At 47.2% G+C, this 22,072-nt stretch overlaps 1 protein-coding gene and 1 non-coding gene across 2 annotated transcripts in view; both read left to right on the top strand.

Annotated features, from left to right (window-relative positions):
- The window catches only part of CACNA2D3 (calcium voltage-gated channel auxiliary subunit alpha2delta 3), a 978,241-nt gene that overhangs the window by 247,601 nt on the left and 708,568 nt on the right, over positions 1–22,072 (top strand). The gene's annotated exons all lie outside the window — the stretch shown is intronic.
- LOC142449495 (U6 spliceosomal RNA) lies at positions 6,999–7,105 on the top strand. Its single transcript, XR_012784655.1, has one exon. It is a non-coding gene; the product is annotated as a U6 spliceosomal RNA (small nuclear RNA).

The following is a 22,072-nucleotide window of genomic DNA, read 5'->3' as shown; positions in this document are numbered from 1 at the left end:
TGGTGGTGTCCTGCTATCAAAAGATAGAGTGTCTGGGGTTTTAAAGGCTTGAAGGTAAACAAGTGGCCATCTAGCCCACAAGCAACAAAGCCCACATGGAAGAAGCACACCAGCCTGTGTGATCAAGAGGTGCCGAAGGGATCAATTATCTGGTATCAAAGGGAAAAAATCATTCTGCTATGTGCTCACCTTCCCAATACAATAGCTGAAGACAAATGGGTGCATAAGCAAAAGTGGTGAAGAAAGCTGATGGTGCCCGGCTATCAAAAGATATAGTATCTGGGGTTATAAAGGCTTGAAGGTAATCAAGCAACTATCTAGCTCAGAAGCAACAAACCCCATATGGAAGAAACACACCAGCCTGTGCGATCACGAGGGGTTGAAGGGATCAGGTATCAGGCATCAAAGAACAAAAGAATCAAATAATTGGGAATGAGGGGGAGTGCAGATTGGGGAGCCAAGACCCATCTGAAGGCAACTGGACACTCCCCTCAGAGAAGGGTTGCAGGGAGGAGAGAGGCCAGTCAGGGTTCAGTGTAGCAACAATGAAACATACCACTTTCCTCTAGTACCTAAATGCTTCTTCCATCCTCACTTTCATGATCCCAATTCTACCTTACAAGTCTGGCTAGACCAGAGGATGTACACTGGTAGATAGGAATAGGAAACACAGGCAATCCAGGACAGGTGTTCCCTTCAGGACCAGTGCTGAGAGTGGTGATACTGGGAGGGTGAAGGGAGGGTGGGGTGGAAAGGGAGAACTGATTACAGGGATCTGTCTATATATAACCCCCTCCCTGGGGGATGGACAACAGAAAAGTGGGTGAAGGGAGACGTCTGACAGTATATGATAATGACAAAATAATAATAATTTATAAATTATCAAGGGTTCATGAGGGAAGTGGGGATGGTGAGGGAGGGGGGAAAATGAGGATCTGATACCAAGGGCTCAAGTAGAAAGTGAATGTTTAGAGAATGATGATATCAACCAATGTACAAATGTGCTTGACTCAGTGGATGTATGTGTGGATTGTGATAAAAGTTGTACAAGCCCCCCCAAAAATGATTTAAACGAAATTGGCAGGATATCAGCTAACAACATCACCAAATGGGAATGTCTCCAGGGTCCCAGCACCATGGAAAGGAGCCAAGGGGCACGCTGTCTGAATACTCGACTGATTGCAGAAAAGCCAGTCATTTGATCTGCGGGAGAAAGATGACCGCCTTGGTAGCCCTCTGGGGCAGCTCCCTGTCCTGTAGGGTCTCCATGGGCTACAAAGCAACAACATCACTGTGGAAGGCGATGGATCCAGTGTGCTGGGTGGGGCCGTGAGAAGTAATATACACTCAACAGAGCATGCGGATGTCAAGTGAAATATATGGAAAGACTAGAGTAGGATATCAATACAGTCATGTTTCTATAAATTCAAAGCATATCGGATAACCCTACATGTTAGATGAATGGTCAGGAGTCTCGGTGGCTTTTCTGACCTTACAGTGAACTGCCCATGAGTAACTCACTATGTTGCTAGGGCTTCCCTAGTACAGTTGGAAGGAAGCTTCCGCAAGGATGTGGCCTACCCCGGTTGAAGCAGATTTTGTGGGAAGGCTGTCCATTCTTGCTGGTGTGGATCCTGCGTCTCATCAGCCCACCATGTTGCCTGTTGACCTTGGGAACCATTAGAGTATAATTCCTGACCCACTTGGTCTTGGACTCATCCACCTCTGCATCCACCAGCTGTGGTCTTCCTTTTTCCTGGTCCATCACCCAGCAGCTGTGAACATCAGGAAAAATCTCCTGATAAACATCAGATGCACCAACTTGAACTAGACTTAACTTTCTCATTTCCATAACTGTGCGAGTCACTTCCTGGATAAATAGATGTACATATAATTTCATACAGTTATGAAATCTGCTAGGGTTGGTACCTACAGAAAAGAGAAACTAGAGTGACAGTCAAGGTTGAACAGGAAAAATGTAAATTAAGGGGGGATCTCACCGCCAAGCTTCTGTTCAGGGTGGGGAAGTACTTTGCAAACCTTCAGTGGTGATGGTCACACAGCGTGAACGTAATCCGTGTCATTGAGCCAGACATGAACACTCTGTTGAAATGGCATATGTTTGGTTATGCATTTTATCATACTAAAACAACAAAAAATGCATGGGACCAAATAAAAGCAAAAACAGAAAGCTAAAGGGGGAGCTTACTTGTGGACCAGTGTTGATAAGTGTGCTAAGTGCATAGAATCTTTGGTCTTCTGTCTATGTGCAGCTGAATGCATGTACACAGATTTGTGCGTGCATATACGCCTGCACAGCGGATGAACTGTGGACAGACACACAGGTCCACACACCACGCAGAAATCTGGCCACTGATGTGATTGGCTGCAAATGTGGGAGTGTGATCAGCCCTGTGAAGGTTAGTGAAGTCATCCAGAGTAAACTTCTGCAGGTTTCCTCCTGTGCACCCGACACACATCATTGCTTCCCACTTCCTCAGGAACCTTATAAAGTAGGGACTGTTGTCACTGATTTCCCCTCAGTGAGGAAACTGAGGCATGGCCAATGCAAATCCCAGTCCCTCTGACTCCAAAGCCCACCACTGTCATTCACACCCACGCGGTCCTCTGGTTTAAGGGTTCCTTTCCAATGGATGGGCTTTCAAACCCTGGCTAAACCCTTCCTGGAAGGAACTCTGGTAGTGCCATGGGATAAAAACAGGCCTGCTAACCACACTCGGCAAGTTTAAATGTTCAGTGGCTGCACAGTAGAAAGATGAGACTGCTGCTATAAAGATGTCCTTCTGGAATATTTCTGTGCTGTCTTACAGAGTTGCTGTTAAAATCAACTGGATGGTAATATTTTGCTCTTATTTTTAATATCTGCATTGTTCAAGTTTTGCTATGTCAACTGAAAATGGAGAGATTGCCAGTACTTGAAGGCCTTGTTGAGATCAGGAGGTTAAACCCTGTCAGATGGCGGGAAATGTGTTTCTCACTCCTCTGTCTCCCTTTGCAGCTCTTGCTACTTGATGGTGTTCCACTGAAGCCCCCTGGCCTGTGTGTCATCTGCATCACCAGCACATGCTGGGCCCCTTTCCCCACAGAGCCAGCCAGTCCAGCCGCCTCATTCTGAATGGCGTCTTCATGTGCATTGCTTATCATGGGCGATTATGGAACATTGGCCATGCACGTATGTGTCTTCAAATTAATGTGCTCAGGAGATTCAAGTCTCTCTGGGAAACAGCTGAATCACCTGCATTGCATTCTAATTTCCCTCTCTGCCCACGCTGGTAGATCAAGCCATGAAGCCCTGCCTGGTTAGTAAGATGTTATCTGACGCTCACATCCACAATATTTGGGTGCCTTCAGGGGGAGCCCTGTCTGGGCCACTGGCATTGGCAGGGCTGAGCAAGCACAACCCCCCCTTCCCCCCCCCTCCCACCGCTGGAGCAGCCCAGCCACCAACAGTAAATCATAATCACATCGGAGCAGGATGGGAAAAGTAAACAGTTCTGAAAGTGCACTATAAATTGTCATCCAGTGATAATTTTGTTTTATTTTGGAGCTTAAATTACAGCAATCACTGGTACACAGAGACTCGGCAGTAAGAAAACATTAAGGAACAATGTTGTTTCTTATATGACTTGGGTGACGGGTGTTGGGGATAAAGCCCTGCCACTTGTTTACTGAGGCCAGGAAGGAAAATGCGGACTGTGGCTCACTGCGGGCTGTGCTCTCATCTTTGCTCTGAGGTACCATGCAGGCTGCAACCGTGCCACTGTTGCCACGGGAAACGATAATAAACTTGGCATGAAGACAATTTCCAGCTATGTTTTTCTTGGATTTCTTCATTCTGTCTTACCCTTCCCCCACTGCTCTGTGTGTCCATGTGTTTTGGGGGGTGCATATAGTTCTGGGTGCGTACTCATAGTGTCTGTGGGTTGGTGTGTTATGTCCACTCATACTGCTAGCAGAAGATGACCCAGAAGACAGCGTCTGCTCCCGTGATGACCAACTTATGGATAGGACCTGTCCCTAGTGCCTTAATGTCATCGGTCTGTCTTTCCCAGAATGTGTCACTTGATGCAGAGGCGGCAGGATGGGCTTTAGAACCCTCAGGATCCAGGTTCAAGTCCTAGTTCTACCTCTCTGGTAACTGTGTGCCTGCAGAAGGCCATTTTTCTATCTTGAGTCTCAGGACCCTCAACTCTACAATGAAAGTAATGACATAAGAATTGTGGGGCCTTTAGGGGGAGAACGAGGGGTACACTGTGGTGGTGCTTAGCTGGTGTCAAGTTAATTACACCCCCTGGCAACTCCACGTGTTCAGAAAACCACAGTGCTCCCAACACTTTCCCAGGTCGAGACCTTTGGGAAGTGAATCATCAGGTCTTTGACGGTGTCTCTGGTTGGGTCTGACACAGCAGCCTTTGTGGTCATTGACCAGTGCTTTTACCATCTGCCCCACCTAAGAATGGCAAATGCGTGTCCCTGTTTTGCACATGCAACAAATGCTCAGTAACGTTTCTTCTTACCGTCTAGTGGCAGTAGCATCAATGTCACCGCAGATCGCCAGGTGGTCTTGTGGCCACGTTACTTCGACTAACCTGGAGGTTCTCTGAGAGTCCTGAGGATTTTTACAGAAAGGCACTCATGTCAACGCTGGGAGTGCAATCTGTTATTGCAGAGAGCGCATCACCCGTCGCAGGTCTGCCTTCATTTGCCATGGCATCTAGTGTCATTGGCATGGCCACTGGGTGAGCTGCTGTTTGAAGGAGGGCCCCTCCCCAAGCCCAGGCCTGCGATGGTCCCAGGTTGACTTCCCTTTTGTTCCTTGAACAAGCTGAGTCTCTTGGTTCCTCAGTGCCCTTGTAAGCCATGGCCTTTTTGAGCAGAATCTTTTTTGTCATGCCACTAAGTTAATCCCAGGGAAGTCAGCTCTCAGGAGGGTTCATCTCAGATTCTTCTTGGGAGAGGCCTCTTTGGCCACTTTCCCCTGTTATATAGATTGAATTGTGTCTCCCTCAAGTTATGCTGAACCCTAATACCTTTAAATGTAACCCTCTTTGGAAGTCGGCATAGTTTCTGTGTAGTGTACTCAGTGCTAATTGAAATATTGGAGAAGTGGGTCCACCCAAAGATGCATGGGAAAGAATACTATAGAACCTCTTCTCACCACTCCTGTTCAACAGTGTGCTGGGAATCTTGGCGCTACAAGGAAAGAGAGACTGAAGGCATTCACATTGGTGAAAAAAAAAGAAATTATTTTTATTCGCAGATGATATGTTTCTCCAAGCCAAACTCATTGCCATCGAGTTGAGTCCAACTCAGTGGCTCTGCAGAACAGAACAAAATGACCCCTTTGTGTTTCCAAGATGGTAAACCTTAGTGATAGCAGTAGGTCACATCTTTCTCTCTTGCAAACAGCTAGTAGTTTTAAACTGCTGGCCTTGGGGTTCACAATCCACTCTGTGACCCCCGCTATATCGCCAGGGTTCCTTGATATCTTATACATAGAAAATCCTAAAATATCAGCAAGAAAATATTGACATTAATTGAAATTCCCGTCGCAGTGGCAGGGCAAACGATCAATATACAAAAAGCAGCTGGATTCCTTTACATTAACAAAGAGACATTTCACTATTTAGGAGGTTGCAAATGAACAAGAACCAATGTGTTGAAGGCGGAAGTTCAAGCTGTACTGTAAGCGTTAGCCAGAAACAAGGTTTCAGGAATTGCTGGAATACCAATTGAAAGGCTTTAACAAGCTGATGAAGCACTGGAAGTACCTACTCATCTTGGCCAGGAAATTTGAAGACAGCAACTTGGCCAACTGACTGGAAGAGATCCTTATTTGTACCCATTCCAAAGAAAGGTGACCCCAAAGAGTGCTCAACCATAGAACAATATCATTGATATCACATGCAGGTAAACTTTTGTAGAAGGTCATCCAACAAAGGTTTCAGCAGTACATTGGCAGGGAATTGACATTGGTTCACACTGGATTGAGAAGAGGACATAGAACAAGAGATTTCATCAGTGATGTCAGACACCTCTTGGCTCAAAGCAGAGAATATCAGAAAGAGGTTTACTTGTGTTGTCTTGACGAGGCCAAGGCTTTGACTATGTGGTCCAGTATAAACTACGGACGACCTTGAGAAGAATAGGAATTCCAGACTACTTAATTGTGCCCATGTGAAAGGAGCTTGGATGAAGAGGCAGTTGTGTGAACAAAACCAATGAATACTGCAGGGTTTAAAATCAGGAAAAGTGTGGCTCAGGGTCACATCCTCTCACCACACTTGTTCAACATTTATGTGAACAAATCACTAGAGAAGCTAGATTATATGAAGAATGCAGCATCGGAAGCCAAGGAAGGCTTATTAACAAGCTGTGATCTGCAGATGACACCACCATGCTTGCTGAAAGCAGGAAAGGCTTGAAACACTAGCTGATGAAGATTAAGGTTCGCAGCCTGCAGTATGGGTTACAACTCACTGTGAAGAGGAGCAAGTCCTTCACAGCTGGACCGATAAGTCACACCATGATCAATGGAGAAAAGATGGAAGTTGTCATGGATCTTGTTTTGCATGTATCTCCAATCGATACTAACGGAAGCAGGAAGAGATCAAGGTAAATCTGTTACGTAAGGTATCTTAGAATATTGAAAAGCAAGGATGTTACTTTGAGGACTAACGTGTGCATCATGTACACGTGAAAGTTGCATTTCATTGACATTGAATAAGGAAGTACTAAAAAGAACGAATGCATTTGAATTGTGGTGCTGGCAAAACTGCATGTCCATTTGTAGAAAATTGAAACAGAACCCATCTCTCACACCGTATAAAAAATGCACCAAACATTGACCAAAGACCTCAATGTGAAGCCTTGAATTATGGAGATTATCAATGAAAGTATAGAGACAAACTTAGAGTGGGGAACACATGGCATGAATATACCATCGAAAAGACATCAACAGCAGAAAACAAAACCTGGTGCTCGCTGCAGCGGCACATCGACTAAAATTGGAACGATGCGGAGGACATTAGCATGGCCCCTGCGCAAGGATGACACGCAAAGTCATGAAGTGTTCCATATTTTTAAAAGAGAAAGAAAAAACCAAAACAGATACCTGGGACCTCCAAGAAATTACACATTGTGTGCATGGAAAGTCCCACTAAGGGGTGAAAGAACACACAGACTGGAAAAAAACCTAGCAATGACATGTCAGACAAAGGCCTAATTTCTAAAATGTGTAGAAAACAAATGCGTGAGCAACAATAAATTCTTGTGATTGTTAGCCATTAGAGAGCTGCAAATCTAATACTGAGCTGTGCCTTCTCAGCAGGATTCATAGGAAAGTAAACAAAACAACAACAACCAGATACAACAAATGCTGGTGAGGGCTCCGAGAGACTGGCACCCTCCCATGCTGGATAGGCGTTCCTGTCAACCTCTGGAGGGCGGTGCCTGGTGCAGTGCAGATTCCACGACATATGCTTTGCATGGACTGATATTTCTCTGATGCATCAGAAGTCAGAGTGGGATATTTTGCCCTGAAAATATATTGTGTATAAAAATGAAGTGCAAGTGATATGACTAAATCCTCACTGATTAATAGCACTCACAGTATTAGGCAGCGCCTCCCTTTTCTGCAAGTGAATTGTAAGATACATTGCAGTGGGTAGAATGAAAACGACTAATGACGCCATCTACTCCTGGTAATTACAGGGTGGAAGGTAATTCAAACCTTAATTTTCTCATGTCCTTAAAGAGTGTAATTTACAATGACCTGTAAATATTTACTGACTATTTATTAATTTTACATGCATTTCTGTCATGTTACACTAGACAAGAAAAGGGACAACACTGTGGAGGAAGTTATTTTAGAAAACCTAGGTAATAGAGATGCATAGGGAGATACATTCTATTGATTTCTCTTTTGTTGTGTTAAAAATATATACCCCACATGTCAGCCAGTTCAACAGTTTCTGCAGATGGCTCTCGGTGGCGTGGATGGCTTTCTTCATGTTGTGTAGCCGTGCCTGCCGCTCTTCTCCAGGTTATTCCATCACTGGGCAGGGGTGCCCTGTGCGCCCCGCTGCCCCTCCTTCCTCCTGTCCTCTCTGGCCACTGATAGCAGTCCCTGCTCTCTTCTGATTGTGTGCTTCATGTAGGTGAGCTCAAGCAGAACTTTGTCCTTTGGGGACCGACTGACATCAATGAATGCGTTTTGAAGGTTCATCCACACCGTGGTGTGTGTCGAGACTTCCTTTCTCTTTGCGACTGGGTTATGTTCCACTGTGTGTACGTGTGCTCGCGCCCGTGTCACCTCTGGTTTGTCTGCTCATCTCAGGCTGTTGCCAGTGATTTGGTTACTGCGAAACGATCATTTGGGTTAGGGTGATAATAGTTTTGTTTGTTTTCTTTGCCCAACATTTTATTAAGAAAAAAATTTATAGCATAATTGAAACATTTCCTGACTGTGCACTGTCCAGTCAGCCTTGGCTCAAGGTGACCCCTGAAGGGCATGGGGTGGGAAAACCTTCCAGAGGGTAGAGTAGTGATGTGGAATTACTGGGCTGCTGGAACAGGGCGGTGTGTTTCCTGGGCATCAGTGCCTGGCCTGTAGCCCCGGGAGGTCATTGTGGTGGCATTGGACGCACGGTGCCCCAGGGTGTCCCCATTACACTTGCGCAATCCTGTTTCAGACAGATTTGACCCTTATGACATGGCCAGCTGCTGTTTTGCACTGGCCAAGGCCCCATCAGCCCCTTGCTCAGGGAGCTACACCCTGACTTTCCTTTGGGAAGCAACCTTCCCATTCTAAGCCACATGAGTATGTGTCTTGGGGTGGGGTGATGGTGACACCACTGCCGTACAGGGGCTAGACTATCCCCAGGGATGAACGGTCTCTTCTAGGTGCAAGCATTTCCTAGGGCCAGGTGTTTGGTCTATACCAGCCGACATTACCTGTCGCCTCACCCCCACAATTAGGGGCTTGTTTTGGAAAGCTGCCAACAAAGTCACTTTCTTTTTGCCACAGTGGCTGAGATGTTAGGTAGAACTTGGAGGCACCATGACTGGGTCCCTTATCCTCACGGGAGGACAGAACCCAATGTTGATAGAGAGCAGTGTGCGTGTATGCATATGTGTGCACAGTAATACATATGTGTTCAGGCAGATGACATGGCATGAAACACTGAGCTCTGCTGTTGAGGCTCTGAGTCCGCATGACCACAGGGGACAGCCCCTTGCACTTGTCACTTGGATGAGCCACTTGCTTTCCTTTCTTCGCTGAGTTTGTGTGCTTAATCTGTCAGTTGCACCACTCACTTCAAACTAGAACCTAAACCCAAACTGAGACCCTCGATGACACTCCTGCCAGATGCCTCTCTGGCCTCGGAGAGCAGTTTCTCTGCTGAGACCCTCCTGGCTGTATCTTTGGTGTGAGGCAGACCAAGAGTAGATGGCTTTGAAGAACAGAAATGTGCTTTCTTACCCTCGCCCCCTGCCCCCAAGAGTCGAGGTGTGCAAATCTAGGGCATGGTTCTGGAAGGAGATCCATTTGAGTTGAATGCAGTTTCCAGTAGCTTTGGTATTTCTGGGCTTGTAGATACACCGGTCTTCCGTTCTCTCCAGTGAGTACCTCTGGGTTTGGTCTGGTCTTATGACTCAGAAAGATCCAGCCTGCTCCGATGCAATCTCATTAGCGTAGCAGTAGAGAACTCCCTGGGCCTAACCCTCTGAGAGGTGAGAGGTTAGAGACTCGGTACTTGGTCTGCTTGAATGTGAATCCATCAATATCTATGTTTTAAAAATCACGTGAAAGGAATCTGTTACTGCTGGTCGCTATCCAGGCCTCTTTCAGTGACTGGGTGTGCAAAGGGGACCTGCTCCTGAGGGTGTCCAAGGCCATGCATTTCAGCAGCAGGTCACCACACCTTACTTCTGAGGAGCTGAACTTCCAAACTTTGGGCTAGTAGTCCAGTGCTTAACCATTTGTGCCACCCAAGGATGCCTAGGGTAATGTTTCTAATAGACTATCACAAGGTGTTCATCTAATAAGCTTTTATTGAGTTTTGTGTCAGCAGTTCACAACCTGTGGGTCGCGACCCTTTTGGGGGTTGAACAACCCTTTCACAGGAGTCGCCTGATTCATAACAAGAGCAAAATTACAGTTATGAAGTAGCAACAAAATAATTTTATGGTCGGGGGTGGTCGCCACCACATGAGGAGCTGTGTGAAAGTGTCGCGGCGCTAGGAAGGTTGAGAACCACTGGTTTATATGGAATGATAGGGATTTTCACCCAACTCACTGCTTGCTATCCAGTTGATTCTGACTCAAAGTGACCTTCAAAGGCAGGTGAAACTGCCCTTTTGTAAGTCTCTGCAGGAGCAGAAAGCCTCATCTTTCTCCTGAAGAGCAGTTGGTGGTTTTGAGCCGCTGACCTTGAGGTTAGCAGCCTGTCCTCCTGGTTGGGATTAGAGAACTTTACAAAAGATTCCACTGGTTTCAGGATGAGAGAAACTTACAGTCTTGTGTTAGAGATGGAAATCTGCACACAAAGCTGTAGGGAGAAGTGAGAGAACTGAGTATCACAGGAAAGATCGATTCTGATCTGTGCGTCAAAAGGCTCCGAGAGGAGGTCAGGAAGACATGTAGGCTGGTGGGTGGCATTTGGGGAGGGGAAAAGTAACCGGGGTGGGCTATAAGGGGGCGGTCATTCCATAAACAGCTTGATCATGGACTTAGAAAAAGGAAATGTTAGTGTGTTTAAACTGCTACTGCAGAACCTGGAGCCTAGTGGTCCATTCAGACTGGTAGAACAGATGACAAAGAGGAGAAAGAACAGTTTAAACTCAAAAATAACTCAGTCCCAGGAGATAAAATTGACATCCATTTTTATCTGACGTCAGTATGGATGTCAACTGACATCAATAAAACAGAGCATCTTCAGTGGTTAACAGGACTGGATGAGAGCTCGCACAGCTGGTACCTTACCAACAGATTCTGGGTCAAGCCACACAGCCTTGGCCCTCTGGCTGTGCGGGGCTGGGCAGGCAGCCTTCTCCAAGAGGGAGACCCCTAGCCTGGGGTGTGCTGTACACCTGGCATGTTTGTACCCAGCCCTGTCTCCTGCTCCAGTCAGCCTGCAGATGGACACTCCCACATATCACATCCTCTTCACTGCTCCTGCTGCTTAGGGTGAGTGTTCTTGGGGAGTGAGCAGTTTAGACAAATTAATTGCATTAAGGGTGTTCTTAAATGATAATCTTTTTCCTCTTGGGAAATTTTGTTTTATCCAAAGAAGTGCTTCTTGTGAAGTGCAGATTTCTGCTCCCTTTTTCCCAATGTTTGAGTCAGTCAACATGGAAAAGGATGGGAAAACTGGAGTTTGAATGCCATCTCTGCCCACCTAATGGAGCCCTGGGTTGGGCTGCTGACCACAGGGTCAGCAGTTTGAAATCATCAGCCACTCTTCGGGACAAAGACAATGTTCCCTATTCTCATAAAGAGTTACAGTCTCAGAAACCCACAGGGGCAACTCTTAGCCTGTCCTGAGGGCTGTGATCAGCTCTGGCAGTGAGCCAGCCTCCCGCATCAGCTCCAGCCAAGTCCAGCCCCAAGCCCTGGCTTCTAGAGAAGTCTGTGCGATGCTCTCCTCCAGTGGAGGAGGGAAGTGTTTGGCTGTCTCGATGGTGATTTCTGCTTCTCTTTACAGTAGCTGTACTTGTACACGCCTTACATTGTGCGTGGTAGTGTTAACACATTATGACGTTTATAATGGAGTGAGAGCTGTCTGTATTGATGGACCTGTCTGGGGACATACAGTCAGTCTGGGTTTGCTTCTCTCTCTTTCTTTCACTGATAGGAATGCATTAAGCTCTTTGGCGTCTGTTTCTTTAGAACAGCGGTTCTCGACCTGTGGGTCGCGACCCCTTTGGGGGGTCAAATGACCTTTTCACAGGGGCCGCCCAATTCATAACAGTAGCAAAATGACAGTGATGAAGAAGCAACAAAAATAATTTGATGGTTGGGGGGTCACCACCACATGAGGAACTGTTTGAAAGGGTCATGGCATGAGGAAGGTGGGGATCCACTGGTTTGGAGGGATGTGGGACAATTGGCTTGCTGCAATGTGGCGTGAGTATCTGGTCGAAGATAACTTGGGGAAGTTGTTAGTCGTGAAGAGCTCCTGGTGGTGTAAGTGGTTTGTCACTCACCGACTGGCCAGACAGTCAGCAGCTTGATACCCACCTTGTCCCCCACCCACCCACTCCTGAGCTCCTGTAGCAGATGGGCCGAGGGCTGTGCTTCAGAAAGATGGCAGCCTGGAAACCCCACAGAGTGGCTCTGGTCTGCGTGTGAGGTCACCAGGTGTCAGTGTGTCTTCCACGAGCAGAGATCAGACGCCTGCATTGCCTGTGTTGGCCATGAAGGAGCCCTAGTGATGCAGCATGCGAGTGCTCAGCTGACAGTCCTGCCCTGCCCAACAAAGACCTGGGGACCTGCCCCTGGAGAACTGTCAGCCTGGGAAACCCTACAGAATAGTCTGCACGTCGGTGACTGTGCCGCAATCCCCCTGTTGGCACCCCACAATAACCATGGATACTGGCTGTTATTCTGACAAGGCACTGCTGAGATATACTTGAGCTGAGGCTCCACCCCAGGGAGCCTGCCGCCTTCTCCTTTCCTGTAAACTTCCATGACTTTTCCCAGGAACATCTATGTGGCAGTTAAACAATCTCCTGTCAACTTGAGTGAAGGGGTGGAGAGCCTGTCAATCAGGTCATAGCTGATGAGGCCTCTATGTGGGCATGGCCTTCTCCTGAGGATTCTGGGAACCCCTGTCTTCCTCCCTGGAGGCAGGACACACTCTTTCCCTGGAAGACATTCTTGTTGACAAGGCACATGGAGCTATACTGATGGAGCTAGAGCAGCCACGCCAGCGCTGAGATGCTTCCACCACCACTGGATCCACAAGACTTTCTACCCACTAGCCTGTGATCTTTCTGCATTCAGCATCATTGCATGTGTTGAATGAGTCTGAAGAAGAATTTATAACTTGTTATTGGACATATGGGCAAATATCAGACCTATGGACTTGATCTGTACTGGGCTGGGATGTTTTCTCAATATATAATTGCTCTTTTTAATAAAGCTCTTTCTTATACACATATGAGTGTCTGTGAATTTGTTTCTCTAGTCCACCCTGACTAACACAATCAGGAAGCAGGTCCACCCCTGGTATTTGGACCTCTGGTAGACTTGAGTGCCTCAAAGGCAGGACCAAACTCCGATAGCCAGCCGTGCAGTCGATTCTAACTCTTAGCAACGGTATAGGACAGAGTGGAACTTCCCCATAGGATTCTGACTCACAGCAACGGTATAGGACAGAGTGGAATTTCCCCATAGGATTCTGACTCATAACAACCTTATAAGATAGAGTGGAACTTCCCTGTAGGATTTTCAAGGCTGTGAGTGTTTACAGAAGCAGACTGCTGGGTCTTTCTCCCCTGGAACTGCTGGACAGGGAGACAAAAACAAAAACTCAGTGCCCCTGAGTCAATTCCAACCTAGACCGTCTATATAGCACAGTGTAGAGGTCTTCCTTTAGAGTTTCTGAAGCGTCATTTCCATGGGAGCAAACAGTCTTACCTTTCTACAGGGCAGCAGCCGGTGGGTTTGAGCTGCAGACCCTACGGCCACAGTCCAATGCCTAGCCCACAGTGCCACCGGGGCTCCTAATGGGATGAGAGCATGAGCCAGGGACTTTGTGTTGCTTTCTATTGTTGTCCTTTAACATGTTGGGCACTATAAAGAGAAGCAAAATGTGTTTGGTAGTTATAAATCATTTATCCTTATAAAGTTCATTTTTGTCTAACGTGCCATTGGGGGCGGGGGTGGGGGGTGGGGGTGGGCGCAGGTCTGTATTCCTCAGGGAACTTCTCCTTCGAAAGAGACTGGTTTACAGGGCCCAGTTTTGGGTTGCAGCGTGGCTGTTTATTAACTCTGTGACCTCTAGAGAAATTGCTTTCCTTCTGGGGAGCTCGGCTTTCCTGAGGGTAAGCGTGCAGGAGGAAGCTAGTGTGACTCAGGCATTTACTTTTCCTCTGGCACCGTCATCATTTCCCCTGATCTGAGTAGCATCCATAAATGTTTATCGGAATGGTTTTTTCTTTACACTGACTTCCTGTTTCCCTTAAATTTATTTTAACAGCAGCCTTTACATCAGTGCCATTGAAAGCACACGCAGCCTTATACCCACCTTATTGGTCTCTGTGGAGGATGCCAGGTCTTTTGAACCTCAGACAGAACATCATTAGTTACTGTGTCTCTCGTCACCTCTGTGTGCTTGTGTGTGGAAAATTACATGTGCAGTGTTTGAATTGCCACTTCAGGTCCATCTTACAGCTGTTTCAAGTTTGAATAAATCCAGGGGGATGGTAAGATTCCACCTGTATTGTGATTTCTGACCTCCCATACCAGGATATGCAGGTAAACTCAGGACCAAGTGTACTTCTTACTTGAAAATAAAAAAAAGAGAAAGCAAATCTATTGCCCTCGCGTGGATTCTGACTCGTAGGGACCTACTGGCCACAGTAGAAATGTCCATCAGGCTTCAAGGCGACAGACTGCCTCATCTTTCTCCCAGGGAGCAGCGGCTGATCCCCGTAACAGCTGAGCACTTAAGTCACTCTACCTCCTTTCTCTTGCCTTACAGAAAACAAAAACAGCCCTCACTGCCATTGAGTGGATTCTGACTCATAGTGACCCTATGGGACAGGATAGAACTGCCCTGAGAGTTTCAGTTTGTAACCCTCACAGGAGTAGAAAGCCCTGTCTTTCCCTGCGGAGCTGCTGCTGGTTTCAAACTGCTGACCTTGTGGTAAGCAGCACATAGCTTCACCATTCCTCCACCAGGGCCCCTCTCCTGTTGCCGTTGCCATTGGCAAACCATCATACTGGAGGCTTAGAGCGAGGCTGGCTCCTAATGGGGGAAGCAGTGAAACAGTCCTGCCTTGGAGAGGAGGTGGTGGCCCATCCCGGTACACGGTGCCATCTGTAATTGGCACTTGTTCGTGTGACCATGAGACGCTGGACAGCGGGGAATGGTATGAGTCACAGATCCATAATCACCACCCCCTGGCTTGTTCCAGTGAGGGCGAGGTCGGGGGGTCCTTTGGCTATCTCCAATATACCGGGATGGAGTTTTCCTGTAGAAGACCAAACAGCCTGTGCTGGAGTGTTCTCACCAGTGGTCTGGTGGGCTACGCATCAGGCTGCGAACTGTGAGCTCAGCACTTTGAACTCACCAGTGGCCCCGAGGGATTCTAGTCTGGTGAAGAGTGGCAGTCTCAGAAGCCCAAGGGGCAACTTTGCCCCCGCCCTCAGGCTTCCAGTGAGTCAGAATGGGCTTGAGGGCATGTGAGTTCTTTCCTTGGTGTGCAAGTTTATTTAGATGGGCGGTTCTCAACCTGTGGGTTGTCTCCCCTTTGGGGGTCAAATGACCCTTTCACAGGAGTTGCCTGATTTATCACAGTAGTAAAATGACAGTTATGAAGTAACAAGAAAATAATTTTATGATTGGGGTCACCACCACATGCGGAGCTATTTTAAAGGGTTTCAGGGTTAGGAAGGTTGAGAACCACTGATTTAGCTGTTAACTATACTTGGGATGCTGCATTTGTTTGAAACAGCTTTTATTTTTGTAAGATCACTTAATTTTGGGCTCTTCAAGCACATTTGTACATATGTTGCCATCGTTATTTTCTAAACATTTATGTTACTTTCTCTATGAGCCCTCTTTTGACCCTCCCTCCCACCCTTGTGTCCCCTTGATAAATTACAAATTATTATTTTCATATCTTACACCGACCACTGTTTCCCTTCACTCATATTTCTTTTGTTCATCTACCCTATGCATTGATCATTGTGTTCAGTTCCCCCTTCTTCCCATCCTTCGCCCACCTTCCCCCTGCCCTCCTGGTTTCGCTACAACTTGAGAGCTACCCATTAGTCTTCTCTTATGTTTTCTTGTGGGGTTTAGATTTGGGCTGTCCCAGAAGGTTACCAATGTGATGAGGAAAATGGCAGAGACAGACAGATGTCTCACACACATAACTCCAGGGCAGTGTTGTGCCTTGGCTGTGGGGCTGGCCTTGTGCCATGGTCTCAGTTGCAGGGCAGTATCCACAGGTCCTGTTTCTTCTCCCAGGATCCCCTCCCCACTCCCCAGGGTAGGAGCTTCCAGCAGGCAGGACCAGGTGCACGGTTGTAACAAGTCCTGACACAACAATGGAGCAGTGCTGCCCTGTGCTGCCCCATGGCAGATCGGTGTTGGGATTCATGGGCTTCTCACTGGTTGTCAGCAGTAGAAGGTTGGACCCTCCTTCTTGTTTTGATTTGGTTTAGAAGCTCTGCTGAAACCTGCTCAGCATTGATAGCAGCCTGTGTTTAAAAGGCAAAGGTCAGCATTTGAATCTAGATCTTTCACATGGACCACCAGTGCCTGATGGAGACATGGTCTCATGGCCATCTGGTCAATTCAGACTCCTAGTGATGCCTATAGGGTTTCTGAGGCTGCACTTTTCTGCTGGAGCAGACAGCCTCCTCTGTTCCCCCGACTTCCACTGCTGAGTTTGAACTGATGACTTTGTGATTAGCAGCCCAAATCCTAAGCCACCATGCCCCTAGGGCCCCTTTTATTACACTATAGGGACTGGATAGATGATTATGTGGTAACTGCTCTTTTATAGGAGTTTAATCTTTTCAAAGTAGGTTCACATACAGAAACCACAGCCAAACACTTACCTGTTGACCCCTATCTGTTAATGAAAGGAAGTTAATTTTCCTTTATTGAAAAGGCACTCTGTCCTTGGGCTTATTGGAGCAGTGAGCTGAGTGCAGGCCGGAGCTTGGTCAGGAAGAGCTATGCAGCTGCCGCTGGGAGTTACACCTGAGCATGCTGACTGCCGTCATCCAGTTCTCTTTGCTTCTTTGAGCTCAGTGTCGCCAGTGCTTGTTTTGTTGCACTGTGGCTCTAGGGCTCAGCTTGTGTGAGTATGGACACACTTGGTGGGGTCCTTGTTAGTCTCAATGGCTTGAATTGTGGCCAATGAGATAAAAAAGCAACCCATGATTCCATGAAAAACGTTAAGTGCAAGATAAAACCACCTTTTAAAGTGATAGTTTCCATGATCCAATCAAAGTGGGTAATTCTTTTATAACATTACTGCTGATGGTCCAATGTCTATGATCGTATTGTTTCCATGAGAAAATGCTAGTTGCTGCTTTGAACCCAGAGAGACCGCTCTGCACCCCATTCCTAATGGAAATCCAGGCCCACAGGTTCAGGAGTCTTGTTCTCAGAAGCCAGCATCTATTTCTCCACCGATGACTCAAGTTTTCCCCATTCTGTGGATGACTTCGAGTGACAATAGGCTGATGATCTGCTCTTCTTTCTTTCTCTGTCAAGCAGGGAGGCTTCAGTGTCAGGAACACAGCTAACGGTGTCTGTTGGATTCAGGGTTGTCATCCTGCAGGAGGAAGCCAGGGAGGGGGAGAAAAGTCGACGTGGGGTGATGGCGAAGGTGGGGTTCTGAGAAGAGAGGCCCTTCCTACAGGGAACTGCAGTTCCAGCTGTCTTTGCTGCTGCAGCCCTATGCTCCCCAGTCACCCCGCAGGGCCTGGGAAGAGGGGCTTCACAGCCGGCGAGACGCCTCCCTGCAGCACCCACTGAGCTGCCCGTGGAATCTGTCCCGAGCAGGCATGCCGCAGCGATTCGTTCTGAACGTTGCACTTTCTCATTAGGAAGATCTCATTAGGAGACGGTCCTGAGAGGAGTTCCTGTGAGGGATTCTGCAGCACAGACTGCGCCCGCCCCCATCTGTCCCTCCTCCTCTCCAAGGCCCTAATGGCTCCCCTGACTCCTTGCCAAGCTGTTTGCTCCTTATCTTCTCAGAACATTGCCACGTTTTTATCTGTCACTGTGCTCCTGCACATTTCTTCTAACTTTCCATTATCCTTTCTCTGTATCTTCAAAATCGCCGACAAGCTTCTTTTTCCTTTGTAATTGGGTTTCAGCCTCTTTTGTGCCCATGGCTTTTGAGACAGTATACCCCCTCCAAATGTCTGCCCAGCCCTGCCCCAACCTGGCTCTGTTGGGGTAGAGGGTTTGCTCTGCCCTGGGCGCTGGTCTTTCAAGGGACCATGTCCTGAGCTGCTTGGGCGTGACTCCTTCGCAGTCTGACCTTGCTTGCCACCCTCCCTCCCTGGTCCTTTGCCCTGGAGCAAGAGAGTGTGGTGGCAGTCGCCTTTGAGGTCTAAGTGCCTGGGGCTACCATTGCCTCTGCCTCCATGCGCGTGAGCTCCAGCTAGCGCCCTGTCATGTCATGAGTGCGCACCATGGAGCTGTGTCTCTGCCTCCACCAGGAGCCCTGCGCTAAGCCGACCCCGCGCTGCCTGGGGATCCGGCCGCTCCTGGGGCCGACCTGGCTGGTTTCCCCAGTGGGTTCTAGACCTGTCCCTTTCCTCTTCAGAGCTGGTGTGGTGAAGACAGAAGACAAAGGGCACCTTTGAGTGAGTCGTCCCCGTTGCCCAGTCTTCTGTTTTGTTTTTATTTAAATAAGTTTGCTTCCGTGCTAAAAACTCCAATGGGGTTTCCAGCTTTAGTTCTTCATTTAAATTCTAAATGCTGTTTCAGGTAAGATTTTCCAGATTGTGGCTAATCAGGTTTTTACTTATTATTTTTCAAAAAGCATGTGCAGGATCCATGACTGCCTTTCTGGGAGCCCCAATGGCATGGTTGTCACACACCGGCGCACCCAGAAATGTCCGCAGCCAGAAGCCCCCTGCCGCTCTGAAGGCAGAAGTTCACACCCTTCCAGAAAAACACCAGGGCAGGGTCACACCGAGTTGCAATCGACCCCAAGGCAGTGAGTGAGTTATTGCTACATTTCAGGCAGTGTTAGGTCCCGAGTCAGACATGAATGAACCTTACTCTAATTGAACTTCCGATCTGGGCATTTACCTTGGGAGTAGATGGGAAGGAGGGAGAGAAGAAATGGAAAGAAAAGACTACATGAGGATTTGTGTAAAGAGATCTCATCACAAAATCCCAGGCATGTTAGACTCTTCTGAGATAACTGAAAACCAGGTGGCTAAGATCATGTTGTAAAAGCCAGTAGTTAAGTGTTCAGCTACTAACCAGAAGGTCAATGGTTTGAATCTCCCCATGGACTCCTTGGGAGAGAGAGGGCTGGTGATTGAACTGCACTTCCCAAAGGTACTAGCCCTTGGCCTTGGACTCCCTGTGAGACTGTCCTCCTCTGACATACTCCGAACTGCCTGGAGTTGGAATTGGGATGGTGATTGGGGAAGCTAATCACAAAATGATTCACATTTTAGATTTTATGAAGGCTTTAATGGGCACAATCAGAAACTTGTAGACGTTTCAGGATGACTGAATTGGCCCATTTCCCAGGTAAAGTTCCCTGAGAGTGAGTTTTCTAAACATGTGAAGGATCAAGCCTTGTAAGAGATGATGGATTCTGTGGGACTTAATCTTTTTTTAATCATTTTATTACAAGTTCATACAACTCTTATTACAATCCATACATACATTAATTGTGTAAAGCACATTTGTACATTCATTGCTTTCATCATTCTCAAAACATTTGCTCTCCACCTAAGCCCCTGGCATCAGCTCCTCATTTCCCCCCTTCCCTCCCCGTTCCCTCATGAACCCTTGATAATTTATAGGTTATTGTTTTGTCATATCTTGCACTGTCCAACATCTCCCTTTACCCATTTTTCTGTTGTCTGTCCCTCAGGGAGGAGGTTATATGTAGATCCTTGTAATCAGTTCCCCCTTTTGACCCCACCCTCTCTCCAACTTCCCGGTACTGCCACTCTCACCACTGGTCCTGAAGGGATCATCCGCCCTGGATTCCCTGTGTTTTGAGTTCCTATATGTACCAGTGTATATCCTCTGGTCTACCCAGATATGTAAGGTAGAATTGGGATCATGATAGTAGGAGGGGGTGAGCATTTAGGAAGTAGAGGAAAGTTGTATGTTTCATTGTAGCTACATTGCACCCTGACTGATTGATCTCCTTCCTGCAACCTTTTTGTAAGGATGTCCAGTGGCCTACAAATGGGCTTTGGGTCTCCACTCCACATACACATGCACACACACACATTCACAATTATATAATTTTTTTGTTCTGATGATGCCTGATAACTGATCCCTTCGACACCTCGTGATCACAGGGGCTGGTGTGCTTCTTTCATGTGGGCTTTGTTGCTTCTCAGCTAGATGGCCGCTTGTTTACCTTCAAGCCTTTAAAACCCCAGACGCTATATCTTTTGATAGCTGGGCACCATAAGCTTTCTTCACTACATTTGCTTATGCATCCACTTTGTCTTCAGCAGGGAAGGTGAGCATCATAGAAAGCCAGTTGAATAGAAAAAAGTATTCTTGCATTGAGGGAGTACTTGAGTTGCAGCCCAATGTCCATCTGCTACCTTAGTACTAAACCTATAAATATATATATATGCACATAGGTCTATTTCCCCATCCTCATATATAAATATATTTACATATACTTGCCTGTATTTAGACTTCTATAAATGCCCTCTGCCTCCTAGCTCTTTCCTCTATTTCCCTTTACTTTCCTCTTGTCCCACTATCATGTTTAGCCTTCATTAGGGTTTCAGTAATTCTTGGTTACATTATCCTTGATCTCCACTGATTTGGATCACTTGTTGTTCCCTTGTCCCTGGGTTTGTTAACACCACTCCCTTTCTCCTGAACTCCCCCTCTCCCACGTCCCCCAGGAACTGTCGGTTCCCTTGTTTTCTCCTCCAGATTGTTCATCCAGCTTATCTTATTTAGACAGAACTGTGGAGATAATAACATGCACAAAAACAAGACAGAGCAAAACCAAGCAACGAAAAAAAACCCACAACATACCAATGACAAAAAAAAACCCCAACATAACACAACAATAAGAAAGAAAAGCTTGTAGTTAGTTCAAGGACTATTTGTTGCACGCCCTTAGTGTTTTGCCTCGGTGTGGTGGGGTCAGATCGGGTGCAATTCCCACACTGTGTCTCCAGTGTTGTGTCCCATAGGGCTTTGGGTCAGTGAGGGATGTCGTGTCTCATAGTGGGCCTGGCCATGTGGTCTTCTCTGTGGATTGGCTGCTCTGGGCAGGAATATCGTCCTCAAGGCTTGGTGGGCCAGGATGTGCTCCACTCTCTCTTCCTTCGCCTTCATTTGCTACTGTGTGCTCTGATCAGACATGTCCCTCTCCCTGAGCTGCAGATTCAGTGCTGTCCTCTGAAATAAATTCTTCTGCGGGGAGGGGCAGGTATCTAGGTAGTTGGGATTGGGGCAGCCCCTCGAGACTTACATCTTGAACAATTCTCTCCCTACCCATCTGCCTGTGTAGCATTTGACATTAATAGTTTCTCTGCAGCCCTGGCCATGCTTTTGACAACCCTGACAGTAATGCAGGGACTTTGTAAGTTCATTCAGATACTGTATGCTTCTGCGTCTACAGGCTGCAATGGATTTTAAGGTTTTGCATCTGCTTGTGAAATGTTTTCTGCCTTTCTTCCTCCTCCCCGCCACCCTCTTTCCCTCCCAGTTTCACCTCCTCCTGCTCTCCTTTGCCCCCCCCTCCTCCCTGTCTGGGGGTGCTGGTGGCTTTTTGCCTTCTGCTTCCTGTAATTTTCTTTTTAAAACTAGTATAGGATGTGTCTTGAGTTCAGGCGGCCTTGGTGGCTTTGTGATCAGAGGCTGGGCTGCGAGCTGAAAGATGGCCCCTGGAGCCCCTGTGAGACAGTTTGCTCCGTCCTATGGAGTAGCTTTAAGTTGGATGCATTCTCATTTTCTGTTTTGATGTTTCTAAGTGTGTTGTGAATTTTGACAACATCGTGTAAGATAGGATTATTTCCAAACTAAGAATCGTAGGACCACGCTCTTTTGTTATTTCCATTTGTAGCTTTGGCTCTGCGTGTCTAAGGGTCTACATGACTCAAGGGGGGTTTTAGTGC

The sequence above is a fragment of the Tenrec ecaudatus genome, chromosome 5 (genome assembly GCF_050624435.1).
Source record: "Tenrec ecaudatus isolate mTenEca1 chromosome 5, mTenEca1.hap1, whole genome shotgun sequence".
NCBI lineage: Eukaryota > Metazoa > Chordata > Mammalia > Afrosoricida > Tenrecidae > Tenrec > Tenrec ecaudatus.
Note: the sequence above shows the minus strand (reverse complement) of the source record. Positions and strands in the feature narration are given on the sequence as shown.